The sequence below is a fragment of the Kogia breviceps genome, chromosome 3 (assembly GCF_026419965.1).
Source record: "Kogia breviceps isolate mKogBre1 chromosome 3, mKogBre1 haplotype 1, whole genome shotgun sequence".
Taxonomy (NCBI): Eukaryota; Metazoa; Chordata; class Mammalia; order Artiodactyla; family Physeteridae; genus Kogia; species Kogia breviceps.
In genome coordinates, this window is record NC_081312.1 from 124,845,239 (window position 1) to 124,866,128 (window position 20,890).

General features: G+C 42.2%; 1 long non-coding RNA gene across 2 annotated transcripts in view; it reads left to right on the plus strand.

Moving 5' to 3' along the window:
* The first annotated feature begins 6,436 nt into the window (after window positions 1-6,436).
* LOC136793833 (uncharacterized) overlaps window positions 6,437-20,890 on the plus strand; it is a 35,818-nt gene continuing 21,364 nt past the window's right edge. Inside the window, exons 1-3 of one of the 2 annotated variants that reach the window (XR_010839773.1) lie at window positions 6,437-6,648; window positions 7,799-7,896; window positions 8,197-8,487. This is a non-coding gene — a long non-coding RNA (uncharacterized lncRNA). Of the gene's footprint in view, window positions 6,649-7,798; window positions 7,897-8,196; window positions 8,488-20,890 lie in introns of those variants that run through there. The other variant, XR_010839774.1, reaches the window with a different exon arrangement.

Consider the following 20,890-nt stretch of genomic DNA (forward strand, 5'->3'; position numbering starts at 1 on the left):
CATTCACATATAGGACAATGAAGGGCACTTTCTACCATCTTAGTCTATACTTGAGAACTAGAAAATGTCCAGATTTTTCCGGGGATTATTTGCATATTCCCCTATCAGGCCTATGAAGGAATCTTACCTATTGTGTTTAATGAAGTCATATCTCTGATGGCATCCCATCATCACCAAAACTGGAAAGAAATTTGAAGGGTATTAGATTTTACCATATTTGAAATTCCAATATTTTAGCCTGACACGTTTTTGGATTTTAGAAAAAAATATTTTAAATGAGACAAAATATCATATTTATGACACAAAAAGACAGCAATACTTTTATATTTTTATCTGTTCCACTTGCATACAAAAGTCTCATGGGGTTATGTAAAGCAGCCCTGTTGTGTGCTGTGCATGGTGCAAGTGTGGATTAAAGCTTAGGAATTTTAAGCTTCAGTCACCTGAAACTTTTAAATTAGAATGCAAGCAATCCTGTCCAACACTTGAACAGAGCAAGACACTGTCTTTATAATACTTGTCAGGTAATTAATCTGTCTTTTGCCCTAAGGAGAGAAACAACTGGCATCTTCCATCAATGTGTTGTACAAAAATCTTTGAACACAGAATGCAAGCAGAGGCTGATACAAAATGTGAAAAAAAAATGAGAGACCCTTGTGGCATTTTCTCCTAACTTATTGCAATCTCCCATTTAAAATGTGGGAATAATCAATCTTCTGAGGAAAAAAGCCCAAGGAAGGTTTTTGCTTCTGTGGAATAACGGGATTGCTAAACATTTCAGGAGGCAAGAAGAATTAGTGAGAATGACCATGAGAAATCAGAGAAAAGTCAGATCCATGGATGAAGGGATGTTTACGTCTGTGAATCGATGAGAAGTAGGAGCAAATGAAAAGAAAGCTGAATACAACATTTTCTGAATAAATGTGACCTTTCAGCTGTCATAGAAAAATTAATATTCACTATGATACAACATGTTTAGTTTAGAAAGTTAACTTAAATTTATTTATTTATTTATTTTTAACATCTTTATTTGAGTATAACTGTTTTACAATAGTGGGTTAGTTTCTCCTTTACAACAAAGTGAATCAGTTATACATATACATATGTTCCCATAACTCTTCCCTCTTTTGTCACCCTCCCTCCCACCCTCCCTATCCCATCCCTCTAGGTGGTCACTAAGTACAGAGGTGAACTCCCTGTGCTATGCTGTAGCTTCCCACTAGCTATCTAATTTACATTTGGTAGTGTGTATATGTCCCTGCCATTCTCTCACATCGTCACAGCTTACCCTTCCCCCTCCCCATATCCTCAAGTCCATGCTCTAGTAGGTCTATGTTTTATTCCCTCCTACCACTAATCTCTTCATGACATTTTTTTTTTTTTTTTTTAGATTCCATATATATGTGTTAGCATACGGTATTTGTTTTTGTCCTTCTGACTTATTTCACTCTGTATGACAGATTCCAGGTCTATCCACCTCATTACAAATAACTCAGTTTCATTTCTTTTTATGGCTGAGTAATATTCCATTGTATATATGTGCCACATCTTCTTTATCCATTCATCTGTTGATGGACACTTAGGTTGCTTCCATGTCCTGGCTATCGTAAATAGAGCTGCAATAAACATTTTGGTACATGACTCTTTTTGAATTATGGTTTTCTCAGGGTATATGCCCAGTAGTGGGATTGCTGGGTCATATGGTAGTTCTATTTGTAGTTTTTTAAGGAACCTCCATACTGTTCTCCATAGTGGCTGTATCAATTTACATTCCCACCAGCAGTGCAAGAGTGTTCCCTTTTCTCCACACCCTCTCCAGCATTTATTGTTTCTAGAGTTTTTGATGATGGCCAATCTGGCCGGTGTGAGATGATATCTCATTGTAGTTTTGATTTGCATTTCTCTAATGATTAATGATGTTGAGCATTCTTTCATGTGTTTGTTGGCTATCTGTATATCTTCTTTGGAGAAATGTCTATTTAGTTCTTCTGCCCATTTTTGGATTGGGCTGTTTGTTTTTTTGTTATTGAGCTGCATGAGTTGCTTATAAATTTTGGATATTAATCCTTTGTCAGTTGCTTCATTTGCAAATATTTTCTCCCATTCTGAGGGCTGTCTTTTGGTCTTGTTTATGGTATCCTTTGCTGTGCAAAAGCTTTTAAGTTTCATTAGATCCCATTTGTTTATTTTTGTTTTTATTTCCATTTCTCTAGGAGATGGGTCAAAAAGGATCTTGCTGTGATTGATGTCATAGAGTGTTCTGCCTATGTTTTCCTCTAAGAGTTTGATAGTGTCTGGCCTTACATTTAGGTCTTTAACCCATTTTGAGTTTATTTTTGTGTATGGTGTTAGGGAGTGTTCTAATTTCATACTTCTACAGGTAGCTGTCCAGTTTTCCCAGCACCACTTATTGAAGAGGCTGTCTTTTCTCCAATGTATATTCTTGCCTCCTTTATCAAAGATAAGGTGACCATATGTGTGTGGGTTTATCTCTGGGCTTTCTATCCTGTTCCATTGATCTATATTTCTGTTTTTGTGCCAGTACCATACTGTCTTGATTACTGTGGCCTTGTAGTATAGTCTGAAGTCAGGGAGCCTGATTCCTCCAGCTCCATTTTTCGTTCTCAAGATTGCTTTGGCTATTCGGGGTCTTTTGTGTTTCCATACAAATTGTGAAATTCTTTTTTCTAGTTCTGTAAAAAATGCCAGTGGCAATTTGATAGGGATTGCATTGAATCTGTATATTGCTTTGGGTAATACAGTCATTTTCACTATGTTGATTCTTTCAATCCAAGAACATGGTATATTTCTCCACCTATTTGTATCATCTTTAATTTCTTAGAAAGTTAACTTAAATTTAAAGCTTAATAATTAGATTTATTGAAGAAATGAAAACGTATTTGTGGTTTAGAATATATAATGTGTTCTGCTACAGATAAGAAGACTACATAAGTAAACTGAAATAAGACTAAGTAAATAAAGAAGATAAAAAACAAATTAGATGTTATTAACACTGAAAACTGACACTCATCTAAAGAAAGAGGAGAGACAGAAAGAGAGAAGAATTCATATCAAGCATATATAAAAAATACCTGGGCATCCCTGGTGGCGCAGTGGTTGAGAGTCCGCCTGCCGATGCAGGGGACACGGGTTCGTGCCCCCGTCCTGAAGATCCCACAAGCCGCAGAGCGGCTGTGTCCGTGAGCCATGGCCGCTGAGCCTGCGAGTCCGGAGCCTGCGCTCCGCAACGGGAGAGGCCACAACAGTGAGAGGCCCGCGTACCGAAAAAAAAAAAAAAAAAAAAAGAAACTCTTTTGTCAGACACATATCTTAAGTTTGTGGTGGGTTGCCTAGTATGATGACAGGTTGTGAAAACTCTCACATACATAGGGCTAATGTTAGTAGTAAAAAAAACTTTTTATAAGAGATGTATACGTTGATCATATCAAAATTCTGGGTAGGATGCTCAAATTCCTAGAAAGGAGATTGTTAGATGTGTTTTAATGATGACTGGGGCTGTATATAATTCTGGCACTTAGGGATTGTCGAATGCTCCTAAAAATAGCTTGTTGTGGAAATGTTTATTATAAGGAAATTGACATATTCTCTAGGAAGGACGGGGTGAATGGGCCTGCTATATTTTCTACATTGAAGACATACAGGTTTTGATTCTACTTCTGTTAAATCAAGTGGGGCTTCATTGGATTTCCGCTACTGCGGAGATAATCAAATTCTGGGTAGGGGTCAGGAGAAAATTAGTCATAGGTGTTCTTGTGTAATAATTACTGTTGAAAGTGTAAATGATCCATTTATCAGTAAGACTGAGAATAGAATAACTGCTACATTACTTCACATGAGATTGTGTGTGCTACTGTCCCTAGAGCTCCAGTGAATGAGTATTTTGAATGTGAAGCTCATCCAGATCTGAGGATGGAATAAATGGCTAGGTGTGATATGGCTAATATAAATAATATGCCTACATTTACATTAATTAGTGGATAAGATATGCAAAGAGGAATTCATGTTGTGAGAGCCAGGGTTAAGGCTAGCATTGGGGCAATAATATATAAATAGATGATGTTGATGGACATAGTGGCTCTTTAATAAGTAATTTGAATGCCTCAGCAATGGGTTGTAATAATCCATGGGGTCTGATGATTTTTGGCCCTTTCTGGATTTGTATATAGCCTAGAATTTTCCATTTAATTAATATGAGGAATGCTATGGTGAATTAAATTGGGTAATTTGTGAAAGAATATTGATTATAAACATATTCTTAGGAGGAGGACTTGAACCAGTGCAGATAAAGGTTTCAGTTTTACATAGTTACTGGGCTCTGCCACCATAACAAACCCTGTTCTACAGTAGGGTATGTATAAATTAATTGAATGTAGATTATATCATCATTTAGTTTGAAGACATTTTGTAAAGTAAGCCATATTGCTCTTGTCCTTTTATACTGGAAGAAATCTGCAATAGACAGAAACTAACCAGGATGACTCCAGTCTGAACTCAGATTACGTGAGACTTTAATTGTTGAACAGACAATTAATAGCAGTTATACCATTGAAATGTCGTGATGCAGCATCAAGGTCATAAACCATATTGCTGATATGAACTCTAGAATACAATTACACTGTTATCCGTAGTAAAACTTGCTCCGTTGATCAGTGTTTTAGAAGAACAGGTGATAAAGCATTTTGACTAGCTGGTCTAAGTTTAATCACTCAGAGGTGGCTTTTTTTTTTTTTTTTTCCGGTACGCGGGCCTTTCACTGTTGTGGCCTCTCCGGTTGCGGAGCACAGGCTCTGGACGCGCAGGCTCAGCCACCATGGCTCACAGGCCCAGCCGCTCTGCGGCATGTGGGATCTTCCTGGACTGGGGCACGAACCCGTGTCCCCTGCATCGGCAGGCGGACTCTCAACCACTGTGCCACCAGGAAAGCCCTAGAGGTGGCTTTATTCTCCAAAAAATAAATGGTGCACTGGCTCAAGGCACACCAGCTTCAGTAGTTGTGGTGAGTAGGCTCAGTAGTTGTGGCCCCCTGGCTTAGTTGCTCCGTGGCACATGGGATCTTCCTGGACCGGGGATCGAACCCATGTCCCCTGCATTGGCAGGCAAATTCTTAACCACTGCATCACCAGGGAAGTCCCAGAATCGCAGTCTCCTTTTTATTATACCTTAAGCCCAAAGAATCCATGGAAAATTGTTACAGAAAATAAGACAATAAAATATTGTAAGGACTATAACAGAAGCATATAGTACACAGTTCATATAGACACATCCCAAGCAGTTACAAAGTATATTGAAAGGGAGGCTGCAATTTTAAAAGAATAAGATAAATTATACCCACAAACTCCCAATCTGTCCTGACACGTTGCAATCTGAAACCCTATTGTAGGAAGCAGAAGATTCCAGGAGACATTCTACAAATGAAGGACTCTAAACCCTCCGGTTGGATAAGGAATTATGGAAAGAAGGTATCCTCACCCAAGGAGAGTAGGTTTCTATACTTCGCTCACATCACATCCCTGTACAATTCCCATTGATCTTGGTCCAGGCATTCTCACTCCTCTTCAGAGAAATCTATGGCCACATCCTGGAATGTCAGCAGTCCCTGAAATTAAAAGTACACATGCCATGTGGCCACGGGAAGAGTTCATAATGTGACCCAAGAAGAAAACAGCAAGTTAAGAGAACTGGTTTTAATTTAGAAGAGTGTCTTCAATTATCCACTAATATATATATATATATATATATATATATATATATATATATATATATATTACAAAGTAACTTTCTCTACCTTATTTCTAACTACAAGAAAAGAGTATGGCAAGTGATCCACAAAACCAGTATAAATACTATACTTATCTGGAAAAGAAATGATAAAATGATGGTTTCAAAACAGGCATATGCATTTTTGAATGTGTTATTTATATCAAACTGGATAAAATGTGTGTATTTCTCAGACAGAGAAGATATGTTGAGGTAGAAATGTACCTTTCAACTATCCATGGGTACACAAGTACACTGGAGAGATTATAAAACTGCAGACTGTGATTCAGTAGCTCCAGTGGGCCTGAGTTCTATTTTTTTAACAAGCTCTTTTTAAACTAGTGATGCCACAGTCTCTGATTCATTAACCAAAATTGTGAATAGCAGAGACATAATTAGAAAGTTAAAATTCATATTTAACTTTGAACTTAAAGTGTTTTATGGATTTTACACCTTTAACAGAATAGTAAGCACAGAAGCAACAATCATTTGTGAATATTTACCATGGACTGTGTATCTTTCTTGCTTGTGTAGGATTCCAGGATAAAGGCCTGGGCTGCGGCCACAGTGGGCGGGGCCCCCAGGTCGGGCCGCCCCTCCAGGACTCCCGACGGGGCCCTGCATTCCTGGCGGCTCCCTACCCCGGCGCCCCCCTCCCTCCCGGAAGGCCTCGGGGCAGAGCGGTCCCACCCCCTTCTCTCAGAACCTAGCCCACGTTTCCGCAGAGCTGGAATCCCGGCTCGGGGTCTCTTCCCTCCGCCGTCACGGAACTGCGCCGGAGCCCAAGGGGAGGGCGGCCTCACTGAGGCTGCCGGCTCTGGAGGGGCCCCGGCGGCCGAAGCCGCGACAGTCGTGGGGACGGCGGGCCGGGTAAGTGGGCGCCGACCCTCCGCCTGGTCCGGTGCCCGGGCGGCAGCTCAAGACCAGCTTCTGAGGGGCAGGGGTTCGCTGCCACCCGCCGCTGCTGTGCAGAAAGGGCGGCCCGCAGCGTCTGGTCCCGGGGAACTTCGGTCCCTCCTCTCGCCCCTGCCCTCGGCCTGGCTCGTGGGGCCTGGGGGGCGTAGGGAGGGGGTCGGCCGAAGGGTCCTGAGGGGACACGGGGCAAGGGAGGCGCAGGGTCTGGCTGCAGCGCCAGCGCCCCTCCTCCCGACGGCGGGGAAAGCGGCCGAAAGCTCCTCCCGAGGCTCGCAGGCCCCTTATTCAGCTGAGCCCCTCTGGGCCCCTTCCTCCCTGAGCTAAAGTACCGGGGGGAGGGGACAGGGCGGGGGAGGGGCTGGCGCAGGTGATGGGGAACATGAAAAGGTGATTGTCAGCTAAGGAAATCCAGCTCTCCCAAGGTGAGGAATGCAGGGCTTTCCTTATGCGAAGATGCCAGAGTCAGGCTCACGAATTCCTTCCTTTGATATGCACCTCAGCTCTCTGGGGCCTGCATTCTGTATTTGCATATCCTGAGTTCCTCAGGGCCCACCGGCTCCCATTGGACGGCTGCAAGTGCTGATGATGTGACATCCTTTGTTTACCGAGATGGCAAGAAATATTCCATTTCTCACAGGCTTGAGGGGCAGACAGTGAAAAGGAGTCGGAGAATCTCACTCGCCATGTACTTTGGTTTAAGTATAGATAATATTTATACTTAACTGTGCTAATAGAGGCTCTCCAGTCCAATCAACTTGTACTACTGCCCTCTATGTATTAACTTCATCAATATCATAAGATAAGTGCCTATAGAATTGACTTAATCCAGTTAAATAGGATAATGATTTTTTAAAGGAAACATAATAGAAATATAACAACAAAACCTTTACCCCTAAAGGCTGGGTCTGGAACAACCTAAATAAATGTTCCATTGTTAAAATATTGAAAGATGCATTCAATAGAAATATCAACAAAAATGACAAATAATAAGGGCAGCAGAATGTTGAAATGTTCTATCCTTATCATTAAAGTGGCAGAAAATAACTTACTAGTAGGCACTGGGGGCAGAAGATGTCTCATTTATATTTTTTTCATATTTGTGCAGTTGTTTCAACAAGTAACTTAAAGAGAATATGGAAAAACAAGGAGATTTGTGCCTGAGATCATGTTGATGTGAAACCAGGGATGGCCACCTTTTGCCAGGTGAGTTAAGTTTACCTGGCAGGTAGACCACAGAGCTCCTGAGAAGCAAGGGTTGGAATTTTTCTGCTCGGTGCCCGTTAGGTTCTGTGACTTGATTGATTGTGAGTCATGTTTCGATAAAGAGCTGATCACAGGAAGAGGGTGGGAATAGAGTGATGTGGGAGCAGCTAACAACATTCATCACAGCTCATGGCCTGAATGAATTTTAAAGAAACAGGAAAACAAATGATTCCTATGGAATCAGAGAATGTGAGGGCTGGACAATCCCAGGAAATGAAGAACACCCATTCCATTTTCCAGATGAGAAAACAGAGGCCCAGCAAGTTGAAATCCCTCAGCCAAGTTGCACCCGTCTCTCCTCTCCACTACATGGTTCATGAAAGCTGGACTCTTCCTGTCTTGATCGCTGTTGAACCCCAAAAAGGGCCAGGCATCTAGCAGCTGCTCCAAAAATTTTGGTTGACTGTATGAACAATGCTATTTCTTTCTTTCTCACTCTTATTCAGGATTGTACCAAGAACTCCTCAGGTTGCAATGTAATTCGATAAATGTAAATATGAATTGAGTTTTGTTGTGATGAGGACTTAGGCTTTGAAGGTAACAGACTTGGTTCAGATCTTGGTTCTGCCACTCAATAGCTGTTTGGCTTTGGGAAAATTACTAAACCTCTCTGAGCTTATTTCCTCCTTTGTAAAGTGGGGATAAACCTGTCTGAGCCAGCAGAGCACCTGCATGAGACATGTGCACTAAATGTTGGTCTTTCTCACTCTCCCACGCCATCTCTCTGTTCTTCCCAGAGAAGTTGTACAGAAAGATATAGTAGTTTTTTTAAAAAATTAATTAATTAATTAATTTTTGGCAGCATTGGGTCTTCGTTGCTATGCGCGGGCTTTCTCTAGTTGCGGCGAGCAGGGGCTACTCTTTGTTGCGGTGTGCAGGCTTCTTGTTGCGGTGGATTCTCGTGCTGAGCTTGTTGTGTAGCACTGGCTCTAGGCACGTGGGCTTCAGTAGTTCTGGCCTGCAGGCTCAGTAGTTGTGGCGCGTGGGCTTAGCTGCTCCGCGGCATGTGGGATCTTCCCTGACCAGGGCTTGAACCCATGTCCCCTGCCTTGGCAGGCAGATTCTTAACCACTGCGCCACCAGGGAAGTCTGATATAGTACTTTTTAAAGAGGGGTTTTAATTTATTTCAGATAGTGTACATTTTTCTTGTAGAAAAGATTATTACACTATAGAAACATAAACACGCAATACCACTACAAATGCAGTATTCTATGGGTTACATATTATCAGCCACAATTTATAAGTAATTTGGCAAATGCCAAAGCACTAGGTACTGGGGAGTAGGAAGACTCAAATCTGGGGTGCCCCCACCCCAATTTCAAGAGCAGGGTGTGTTTTTCAAATCCATATTTCATCTGGTCTTTGTTTCTCATCCATCCTCTGTGTTTGCCTTTCTCAAGAAGGCTCAGATCCTCCGCTTTCACAGCCTCGCGGCTGGCTGTGTCCCAGCTCCCGTCCTGGAACCTCTGCATGCCTGGCTGTGCCTGCTCTCCCTGTGCATCACCAGCTTTGCCTGGGAGCTGCTGCGTCCTGCACTGCTTGCTGTACCCCACAGTACCTAGACCCTTCTGGTACATGAAGTACACCCTCATACCATGTGTGCACGCCCATCCCCTTACCTTATATCCTGCCTCTAAGCCAGGCTTGGCGGTGACTACAGTGTGCATTCTGCTATGTTAGGTGCTGGGATCAAAGTGAAGTTCCCAACGTTTGAAGTTGCAGGCTTGAGGGGCACACAGTGATTTAAAGTCGGGTCACCTGACTTAAAGGGGGGAGCTGATTGATTTAAAGCCAAGGCAGCTGACTTAAAGCCTGTGTCCGTCAGCTGCAGGACGAGACCAACTTTGGCGGTTCATGGGTTCGCTCCAAGCCAGCACTGCTGTTCAGGAAGAGCTTCCAGTAGCGCCTTAGTGCAGGGGAACTTGGTCCGTTGTCTTAACCCCTGCCCTCAGAGGGGGGCCACCTGCTCTTCTGGAGGAGAATCAGGGAGGGGGAAGTGCAGAGTCCCGGCTGGAGTTGCGGCACCCCTTGTCTGATGGCAGGGAAAGGGGGGAGGGGCTTTGTGGTGTCCTGGGGCTGGACTCACCAGATCGACTCAGCCTCTCAATCTCCTAACCTCCCCCTACACACTCCACAAGAGTTTCCAATAATATGTAATTGCACTTTAGATTCTCGGTCTTCAAACTCATACCCAGGCTCCCAGGTCCCTTGATTCAGCCAATTCCTCTGTGCTCTTTCTTCTAATAGATACAGTCCCAGAGGGAGGGGCTGGGGGATAGGACTGGAGGGACCCCGGCAGCACTAGCCTTAGCTGACTAAAGAGATCCGGGGCCTGTGCTCTCACACATGTGCGAGGACCCTTAATGTGGAATCGAGGGGGCCAGTTAGAGGCAGTCCTTGCTGCCTCAAGTGAGTATGGATCACCGTCGGGTGGGGAGCACGCTGACCCCTGAGAAGTACTGTTAGGAGGATGTGTTCCTCCCTCGGCTTCAAGGACGTGAGTGGGCTTCAGGGCTCCAGTTCCCCTCCAGGCCTCCAGGTCTGACTGCACCCCAGCGGCCTTGCAGACCTGCCTTCCTGTCCCAGAACTTACCAGGCTCCAGGAAGAATACAGACTGCAGAGATGGTGCCTGAGCGCTCCAGCTTAAGAAGTGCTGTCCCCGGGGACCCAACAGTGGGGGGAGCAAGGGTGAAGGGAGTAGGGGGGTGGGGTAGAGAGGGGTGGCTGCCCTGGGAGACGTTGAGAGAGAAATATCGCCCCCCACACCCCCTGCCACTTGCAACTGACCCATTGCTGCCATAGGATCTCAGGGCCTTTTAGTCAGAGATGCTTCTGCTTCTTTACTCCTGTGTTCAAAACTTTGCAAAACCAACTCTTCATCCTCTTGCTGCCTTGGCAGGACTTTTAAAGCACTTTCTTTTGAAGCACTCATTCCTTAAACTGCAATTTGGAGCTGTCCCAGCTATTTAAAAGTGTTTCCCTTAAACTGAGACTAAATCCTACTCTTTTGGGAAAACGACCTTCATTCACTTCAGAGGAGATCGTCTTTTCTGCCCATTCCTTCCTTCTACTGCCCTCTTAAGAACCCCTGTGCTCAAAGACCTTGGTGATTTATTGTTTGCTTGATGTCAAAAATAAACCTTCCCCATGCACCCCAAAAAGCTTTCCTGGAACTTAGGTGTTTCAGAACCATGACAGTGTTTTGTAGTCAGTATACACTGGGTAGACTGCCTAGCAATCCCTCCAAGAGCCAGAGGTGAGCAACACCTTTACTTATTTGATTGGATGCCCTTCAACTTTAGAAAGGTCCCATTCTTATGACCCAGCAGATAAGACAGAGCCCTGGATGGCTGTGGTTGTGATTAGATAACTTCTGGTGATTTTATTTCCCTCACTGAGCTGCTACTTCTAGGTTAAATTCATTTTATTACCCGTCCATTTTTAAAGAAAGACTGACAAAGTCACTGTAATAGGTCAGGAGTCTGAGCTCAGGGTTGGTCAAAGGTACTCACAGGGAGGAAGGTGGATAAAAATAGGTGGGTAAAATAAGAGGGTTGGCAAGTACAGCCAGGACACCCATGTTCACCGTTCGTACTAATAAAGGCCAGAATCTCCTCATTTATCTCTGGTGGGAAGTTCTGATGGTTTTCACAGGATCAAACTCAAATCATATTCAAACTAGGGGATTTCCCTGAGCATAAAAGGAAGTATCCACCCCTCGCAGGAGTCTCTGCAGAGGAATAAAGAAGCAGATGTAGAGAAGGGACTTGAGGACACAGGGAGGGGGAACGGTAAGCTGGGATGAAGTGAGAGAGTGGCATGGACATATATACACTAGCAAAGGTGAAATAGATAGCTAGTGGGAAGCAGCTGCATATAGCACAGGGAGATCAGCTCGGTGCTTTGTGACCACCTAGAGGGGTGGGATAGGGAGGGTGGGAGGGAGACGCAAGAGGGAGGGGATATGGGGATATATGTGTATGAATAGCTGATTCACTTTGTTATACAGAAATGGTAAAGCAATTGTATTCCAATAAGGATGTTAACAACAACAACAAAAAAACCCCAAAATACTAAGTCAGTCAAGCCAACGAAGACATTGTACATGCTTACAGTTCAAGAAATCCACAAGAGAATCCTTTATTCTGTATGCAATGAATGGTCTATTCGAAAAGAAAAAACTTTCTAAAATGTTGTTTTTCCATTTATTGTTCAGAACATCATTTTATACCTCTGCATTTCTTACTATTCAAAGCCAAGTCATGTGAGTTACAGGGAAGCAGCTGATTGATTTAAAGTTGGGTCAGGTGATTTAAAAACCAGTGGCATTTGATTGATTTAAATCCCGGTCATATGACATGAGGAGGGGGAGCTAAAAACCGCTTTTTCATCTCTGGCTCAGAATATCATAATTACCTTGGTTTTTCTTATGATTTAGAAAACTTGAGCTGTCTCTCCTTGGAATCATCAGGAGAAAAATACAGTATTTCAGGTTCATTCTTGAAACCAGTTTCTCACTGTTAAGGTGTATTGACTAAAAGATCTTCCTTCTTCAAGAGATCCCAAACCTCTGTAAGACACTTCATTGTAATTGGAGAAAGAAGAAGAATGAAATCAAGCCAGCAGCTGCAGGAGGCCAAGGCAGCCCCCAGGACTAGGGAAGGAGGAGGAGGAAGGGATGAGAGTTGCCATTAGAGCAGACAGCCTCCAGAGGGCGCTGAAGCACTGACAGAGCCCACCTGTCACTCCCAGTTAGGCACTCCACGGTCAGATTTGGGTTTGGAGATGAGGTTGCTGTAACCCCGAGGAGGTGAGCAGAGAGGAGGAGTTGATTACCGGTCTCCTCTGACTCTCTGGCCCAAATTGCCTGGCTTCACAGGGGGGACAGAGTTTTGCTTTCAGCAACTGATGGGGCACTTCCAGGCTGGTCGGGTTGTCCAGTCGCCTGACAGCCTGACAGGCTGACCGCGGTGTGACCGCCCTTTGTTTCTCCAGAATGTGTACATCAGGAGGTGCATGGTTGCGGGAGCCCATTCACCGCCACCACCACCCCCAGGGGGATGGCACCTTCCCGGGCTGTACCCTATGATCACCAGGTACTTGAAATGAATGCAAGATTTTTGACTTCAAGGAAAAGCTCACAACCGCTTTTGCCTCATAATGTGTGGGATTTACTCTAATGGAAGGACATTATAAAGAACAGGTAGAAAACTCACCTGTTGGTCTCCATGTAGGAGTTTATTTTGCATGAATCCCTCCTACATGAGTAGATAGCAGAAGTTTATTTTTGTTCCCGTGTGTGTAGTTGTGGCAGAGGATGTAGGTATGGTGATTTGAAGCCCTCAAAGAAATATTCTCAGAACTCTCAAGACTTCTCTTGATTGGAACCGAAAGAGATCTGGAAAAGGAGGAAAAGAAAAGGAGGAGGGAGAACGAATGACTGTTTCTCAGTAAAATCACCTTCCTGGTTGATTGTTCTGTCTTCTCATTTCCTTTAACTTCTATGTGTGTCTAATGGAATAATGTAGAAAGGCTGATTTTTATGCTTTAAAAGATTTTACATTGGGCTTCCCTGCTGGCGCAGTGGTTGAGAATCCACCTGCCAATGTAGGGAACACAGGTTCGTGCCCCGGTCCAGGAAGATCCCACATACCGCGGAGCGACTGGGCCCCTGAGCCATGGCCGCTGAGCCTGTGCGTCTGGAGCCTGTCACAAAGAAACTAGAAGTGGCTAACAGAACTTATTCAAATCAATTTTACATAGAGACTTTGATATTAAATTTGTATACTAAAATGGGTTAATCCAAATTTTCTCTTTCTTTTTGAGTGAATATTTGTAACATATTTTTGTAGATAATAATTTATCCTTGATATACAAAATTGTGAGAATTGGTACCATATTTCACCACTTAAATGATTTCTTTAAAATGAATAGATTGTACACTTTAAATGCTAATGTTGTGTCTCACATGTTGTTTTTTAATTCCTTGATTTCCAAAACTTGTTTTTATTTAATTGATTTCTATCTAATAATCTGTCTCCCCTTTATTTTTTCTTACTTTATATTTTATTTATCTATAGTTAATTTACATTATTATATTAGTTTCAGAGGTACAACATAGTGATTCATAAATGTTTAGGTTCTTCTCCATTTATATTTATTATAAAAGAGTGGCTATATTCCCCATGCTATACAGTATATCACTGTAGATTATTGATTTTATACCTAGTGATTATACCTCAAAATCTCCTACCACTATTTTGCTCACCCACCCTATCTCTCCCTGCTGGTAACCACTAGTCTGTTCTTTAACCTGTGAGTCTGTTTTTTTTTTTTGTTGTTGTTGTATTCAATTTTTTAGATGCCACGTGTAAGTGATAATCTACCATGCTTGTTTTCTCTGCGGCTTATTTTACTAAGCATAATACCCTCCAATTCCATCCATGTTCTTGCAAATGGCAAACTTTCATTTTTTGCTGAAGTCATCATAAAAAATCTTTTTTTATCCCCTAACATATTGATGAACACTTAGTTTGACTCTATATCTTGGCTATGGCAAATAACACTGTTATGAACATCGGTGTGCAGTTAATTTTTTGAAATAGTGTTTTTGTTTTCTTCTGATATACCCAAGAGTGAAATTGCTGGATATTATGGTAGTTCTATTTTTAGTTTTTTGTGGAACCTCCATTCTGCTTTCCACAGTAGCTGCACTTCTTCACATTCACATCAAGAGTGTACATGTGTTTCCCTTTCTCCACATCCTCACTAACCTTTGTTATTTGTGATCTTTTTGATGACAGCCATTCTGACAAGACTGAGGTGTTATATCTCATAGTTTTGATTTGCATTTTACTGCCAATTAGCTATGTTTAGCAACTTTGTGAGTTCTGCCTGTCTATCTATTTTTTCCTTGGAAAAATGTCTATTTAGGTCTTCTCATTTTTTTAAAATAAGATTTTGGGTGTTTTTTTGATATTGAGTTGTATGTGCTCTTTCTGTAGTTTAGATATGAACCCTTGCTTGGTCATCTTTTTGGTATTAACCTCTTGTCATGTGCAAATATTGTCTCTCCTTCAGCAGGTTGTCTTTTCATTTTGTCTTTGGGTTCCTTTACTGTGCAAAATCTTTTAAGTTTAGTGAAGTCCCATTTGTTTATTTTTGCTTTTGTTTCATTTGCCTTAGTAGACTGAACCTAAAACTGTTGCTATCATTTATGTTGAAGAATGTTCTCTATTTTCCTCTAGGAGTTTTATGGTTTCTGGTCCTACATTTAGGTCTTTATTCAGTTTTGCATTTTTTTTTGTATATGGTGTGCTAAAATAATCTACTTTTATTCTTTTCCATGTAGCTGACCAGTTTTTGCAGTACCACTTATTGAAGAGAAAGTTTTTTCTCCATATTGCCTGCTTTGTCTTAAATCAATTAAATATAAGTGTGTGGGCTTATTTCTGGGATCTCTATTCTATTCCAGTGATCTTTGTGTTTGTTTTTGCTCGGGTACGATTCTCTTTGATTACTGTCGCTTTGCAGTATAATCTGAAGTCAAGGTGATTGATGCCTCCAGCTCTGTTCTTTCTCAAGATTGTTTGGCTATTTGGGGTTTTTGTGTTTCTATACAAATTTTAAAATTACTTTTTCAAGTTCTGTGAAAATGCTTTGGTAATCTGACAGGGATTACATTAAATCTGTAGATTGTCTTTGGTAGTATGGTTATTTTAATCGTATTAATTCGTCCAGTCCATGCAGATGCTATATTTTCCCATCTTTTTCTGTTGCCTTCAACTTCTTTCACCAATGGCTGATAGATTTCTGAGTACATGTCTTTTACCTGCTTAGGTGTGTTTGTTCCTAGGTAGCTTATTCTTTTTGGTGTGATTGCATATGGTATTGTTTTCTTAATTTTTTTCTTTCTGACAGCTTTGAGTTTTGGTTTTTCTTCTTTTTCTAATTCCTTCAGGTGTAATGTTAGGTTGTTTATTTGATATTTTTCTTGTTTCCTAAGAATAAGCTTGTATCACTATAACTTCCCCCTGAGAACTGCATTGGCTGTGTCCCATAGATTTTGGATCATTGTGTGTTCATTTTCATTTGTCTTGGGTATTTTTAGAACCCCTCTTTAATTTCTTCAATGTTCCTTTCTTCCCCTTTTATTCCCTTCATCTGTGATATGAGGACTATCTTTAATATTATGTTTGGATTTCCTTCATTTTGTGTGTGTGTGTGTGTGTGTGTGTGTGTGTGTGTGTGTGGTTATTTAAGTTGCTGAGCTGTTAATTTCACGTGACACTAACAACCCTGCATTGTTACTCTGCTCCCCCACAGTTACTGAATTTGACCTTATATTTTACATCTACTTGTTTTGTGTGTCCCTTACCGTCTTATTGTGAATATAGATGATTTTATTACTGTTTTCTTTCATACTTCCTATTATCTGTGTACATGGTTGATTTACTACCTTTGTTGAATATTTGCCTTATCCAATGAGGTTTTTCCTTTAGTAAGTTTCCTTTCCTAATTTTTATGTTTCAGTCATGGCCTTTTCTTTTTCACTTAGAAAAGCCCCTTTAAGATTTCTCATAAAGCTGGTTTGGCAATGCTGAGCTCTTCTAGTTTTTCTTCTCTGTAAAACTTTAGATCTCACTGTCAAATCTGAAGGAGAGCCTTGCTGCTTAGAGTATTTTTGGTTCTAGGCTTTTCCCTTTCATGACTTTAAATATACCATGCCACTCCCTTCTGGCATGCAGAGGTTATCCTGAAAAGTCAGCTGATAACTTTATGCAAGTTCCCATGTTTGTAACTTGTTGCTTTCCTTTGCTCCTTTTAATAGTGTCTTTTTATCTTTATTTTTTGCCATTTTAATTACAATGAGTCTTGGTGTGGTCCTCTTTGGGTTGATCCTGTTTTGGCCTTACTGTGTTTACTGGACTTGGATGTCTGTTTTCTTTCTCAGGTTGCAGAAGTTTTCAGCTCTTATTTCTTCAGGTATGTTCTACCCTGCTTTCTCTTTCCTTTTGTCTTCTGAGACCAGTATAATGCAAATATTAGTACACTTGATGTTGTTTCACATGTCTGTTCAACTTTCCTCATTTCATTTTAATCTACCGTTTTACCGTTCATCCTCAGTGATTGCCAGTACTCTGTCCTTCAGTTTTCTGATTCATTCCTCTGTATCATTTAGTCTACAGTAGTTTCCTATTAGTGTATTTTTCATTTCAGTTATTGTATTCTTCATCTCTGTTTTGTCGTTCTTTAATGGCCTAACTCTTTTTTAAAAAATTCTAACTTCTTGCTCTGGTTGTCCATTCTTCTCCTGAGTTCTTTGATCATCTTTACAGTCATTACCTTGAACTCTTTGTTGAGGAGATTGGCTATCTTCACTTCACTTAGATCTTCTTCTGCATTCTCATCTTGTTCCTTCATTTGGATTGTGTTTCTGTGTCACCTCATTTGTCTTAACTTGCTGTTTTTATTGCTATGTATGTAGTAGGTTTGTTACATTTCCTGACCTTGGAGAAGTGGGCTTTTGTAGGGGAGGTCCTATGTGTCCCAGCAGCCCACTGTCCCCTTGTCACTAGAACTATATGTTCCAGTTGTAGCCCCTGTGTGGGCTGCTTGGGCTCTTCTGTTGTGGTGGGCTGACTACTGTGGATGGTCTGGTAGGCTTGGCTGCCCCCAGAGTGCTTGTTGGCCATACTCTGCCTTGTATGGAGGCTGTCTGTGCTGCTTGTTGAGGATAAATCATAGGGCAGCTGGCTGCACAACTCTGGGAGACACCAAATCTAGTGCTGCTTCACCTATGGGTAGAATTGCAGTCCAGGTGATAGCAGGGCTAGTGCCCAGTCACTGGTCCTGGGGCTGCACTGGCTTCTGGGAGGAAAACACAGGTCCTGAGTTCTGGCTGCACGGCCCAGGAGTTGCAGAGTTGGTGTTGGATCACTGTCCCTGACACAGCTCTCTGCAGGGTCTGGGGTATCCCTAATCTTGTGTTGGTATTCTGATGGGCAGGGTCAGGACCCAGCTGAGCCCATGGCTGCTTCTGGCCTGCAAGGGAGTGTTCTGGTCACACAGGCTTCTGGGCTGTGGTATTCCTGGAGCCGGTGTGTGCCTGTTGGTGTGTGAGGCTGATCCCACTGCTAGTGCAGGTTTGCGGTTGTGTAGGTCCAAGCTCCATCCAGTCCCTGTGCAGTAATCACCTGCCGACGGTGAGGCTGATTTCAAGGCTGGAGGAGGCTCACTGGTCAGAGGGGTCAGGGACTCTGGGGCTGGTGCCTGTCCACTGAGGTGTGGAGGCTGGTCCTGGGGCTTTTGGTGGCTGGGCCCATGTCCAGGGGCAGCTGTGCACTGACGGTCTGAAGGCATCGTGTTCGCTGGTGGATGTGGCTATGCCCCTGCTCTGTTAGTTGTTTGGCCTGCAGCCCCCTAGTGCTTGTGTCTATAGTCTGGTGGAAATGGGTACGGCTAGGTCCTGAAGCTAAAAAGATAGAAGGAGGATTCTGAAATTATGCTTGCTGGTACCAGTGGCCACGAGGTAGAAGGAGCTCCCCCCGATGGCTGCTGCCAGTGTCCATGTCCCTGAGGCTGTGCTGTAGTTGCCTCTTGCCTGTCTGGGAGACTCTCCAAGATCAGGAGGTAGGTGTGACCCAGGAACCTTTCAAATGACTGCTTCTGTTCTGATTCTCAGATCATGTGGGATTTTGTGAGCATATTGTAAGAGTGGAATCTCTGTTTCCCACAACTCTCTGACTCTCTGGAAAATAAACACTACTAGTCTTCAAAGCCCAATTTCCTAGAAACTCTTCTTTCCAGCACAGGATCCCTGGGCTTGGGAGCCTGATTGGCTTCATACCCCTTGCTACCTGGGAGCACCTCAGAAATTGTAATCATTCTCCCATTTGTGGGCCACCCATCTGGTGGTATGGGTCTTGACTCTGTTGAGATGTTGCCCTTCCTTCCTGGCTTGCCGAGGTGCCTTCCTTATGTCTTTAGCTGTAAAACATCTTTCATGGTAGGTCCCGGCCTTTTTCATCAATTGCTGTTCTGTAAACAGCTGTGACTTTGATGTGACATTGCCCATGAGAGGCATCCAGCTCTGGGTCTTTGAATGCTGCCATCTCGGACAATCTCTCCACTTCATTCTTAAATCATATTATTTAATTTTTCTTAGTATCTTATTTGATTAGTGACAGTTTGAAATTTATTATCACTCTTGCTTACTTCGCCTGTTGAAAAAAATTGAATAGTGCATTCATTCATTTTGAAATGAAGGTAGTGACCTGTGAATTTCCATACCTCATAAATCAAGGATAGGACAGAAGCCTTTTCTACCTCTGTTACCCTCAAACTCTGCACCCCAGCCCAGCCTGGGGATTAACCTCTTGCACCCATGCTCACCTTCTGATTTTGGACCGTAAACCATCACTGCATCTGTATGTGTGTTGACAAAGTGAACTCTAGTCTTTCCAGTTTTTGTGTTTTGTTTTTTGGTTTAGGGAACAGTCCTACTATGAATGTACATTTACTGGTCTGCTTAAGTTCATATATAAACCTGTCAAGCACATTACCAGAATTGGAATAGCTTGTATATACACTTTGATAAATTTTAGAGACAATAGTAGAACAGAAGTAAATTGTATTTCAAATCCCACAATATTCTCACACCATGAAAACCCTTCCCTTTTTAATATATTTGTGTGTAGTTTATCTTTATGCCCATACTATATTTCCCAGAGATAGGTAAGTGTTATGTTTCTTGCCAGCACATTTACCATATTGTTTAAAGTCAGGCATTTAGTGGTTTTAGCATGGATCATATTTCCATGAACTCACAAATGCAAGATCTTCTCTCACACTGTCTTTTACTCTCTGCTGTTTTATATTGCCCTCCCAGTTCTCAGTCCTGGTCTTTATGTTCTTCATCAACCTGGATAGGTTATACTATTTTCTTCCTTATTCAAGACCAATAGAATAGAATAGAACACCCAGAAATAAACCCTGATATATGGCCAAATGATAGTTGACAAGTTGCCAAGACTTTTCAAAGTAGAAAGGAAAGTATTTTCAACAAATGATGCTGAGAAGTCTTGTTGTCAACATGCAAAAGAAGGAAGATGGACCCTTGCCTAACATCATATGCAAAAATTAATGAAAACGTATCAAGAAACTAAATATAAGACCTAAGAATATAAAAACTCTTAGAAGAAGACACAGGACAAGAGCTTCATGACATTGGATTTGGTGGTGTTTTCCTCAATATGAAACGAAGGAACAACAAAGGTACAGCTAACAAAAAAATAAACAATTTTCAGTACATAATTAAAATGTGTATCAAAGAAATGTAAACAGAATAAAATGACAACCCACAAGATGGGAGAACATATTTGAAAACCATCTATCTGACAAGAGATTTCTATTCAGAATATACAGAGAACTCCTACAACTCAACGAAAAGCAAACACCCTGATTCAAAAATGGATAAAAGACTTGAATAGATGGTTCTTCAAAAAGATGTACAAATGACTAAGCACTTGAATAGATGCTCCATATCGCTAAATGTATGTTTATATATTTGTGTGCATGCATATGCACACAAGCACACACACACATACACAAGCAGAAAACAAGTATTGGTGAGGGGCTTCCCTGGTGGCGCAGTGGTTGAGAATCCGCCTGCCGATGCAGGGGACACGGGTTCGTGTCCCGGTCTGGGAAGATCCCACATGCCGCGGAGCGGCTGGGCCCGTGAGCCATGGCCGCTGAGCCTGGGCGTCCGAATTCTGTGCTCTGCAACGGGAGAGGCCACAACACTGAGAGGCCTGCATACCACACACACACAAAAAAACAATTATTGGTGAGGATGTGAGGGAGTTGGAAGCATTGTGCTATGTCAGTGGGAAAGTAGAATGATACAGCTGCTTTGCAAAAGAGTATGG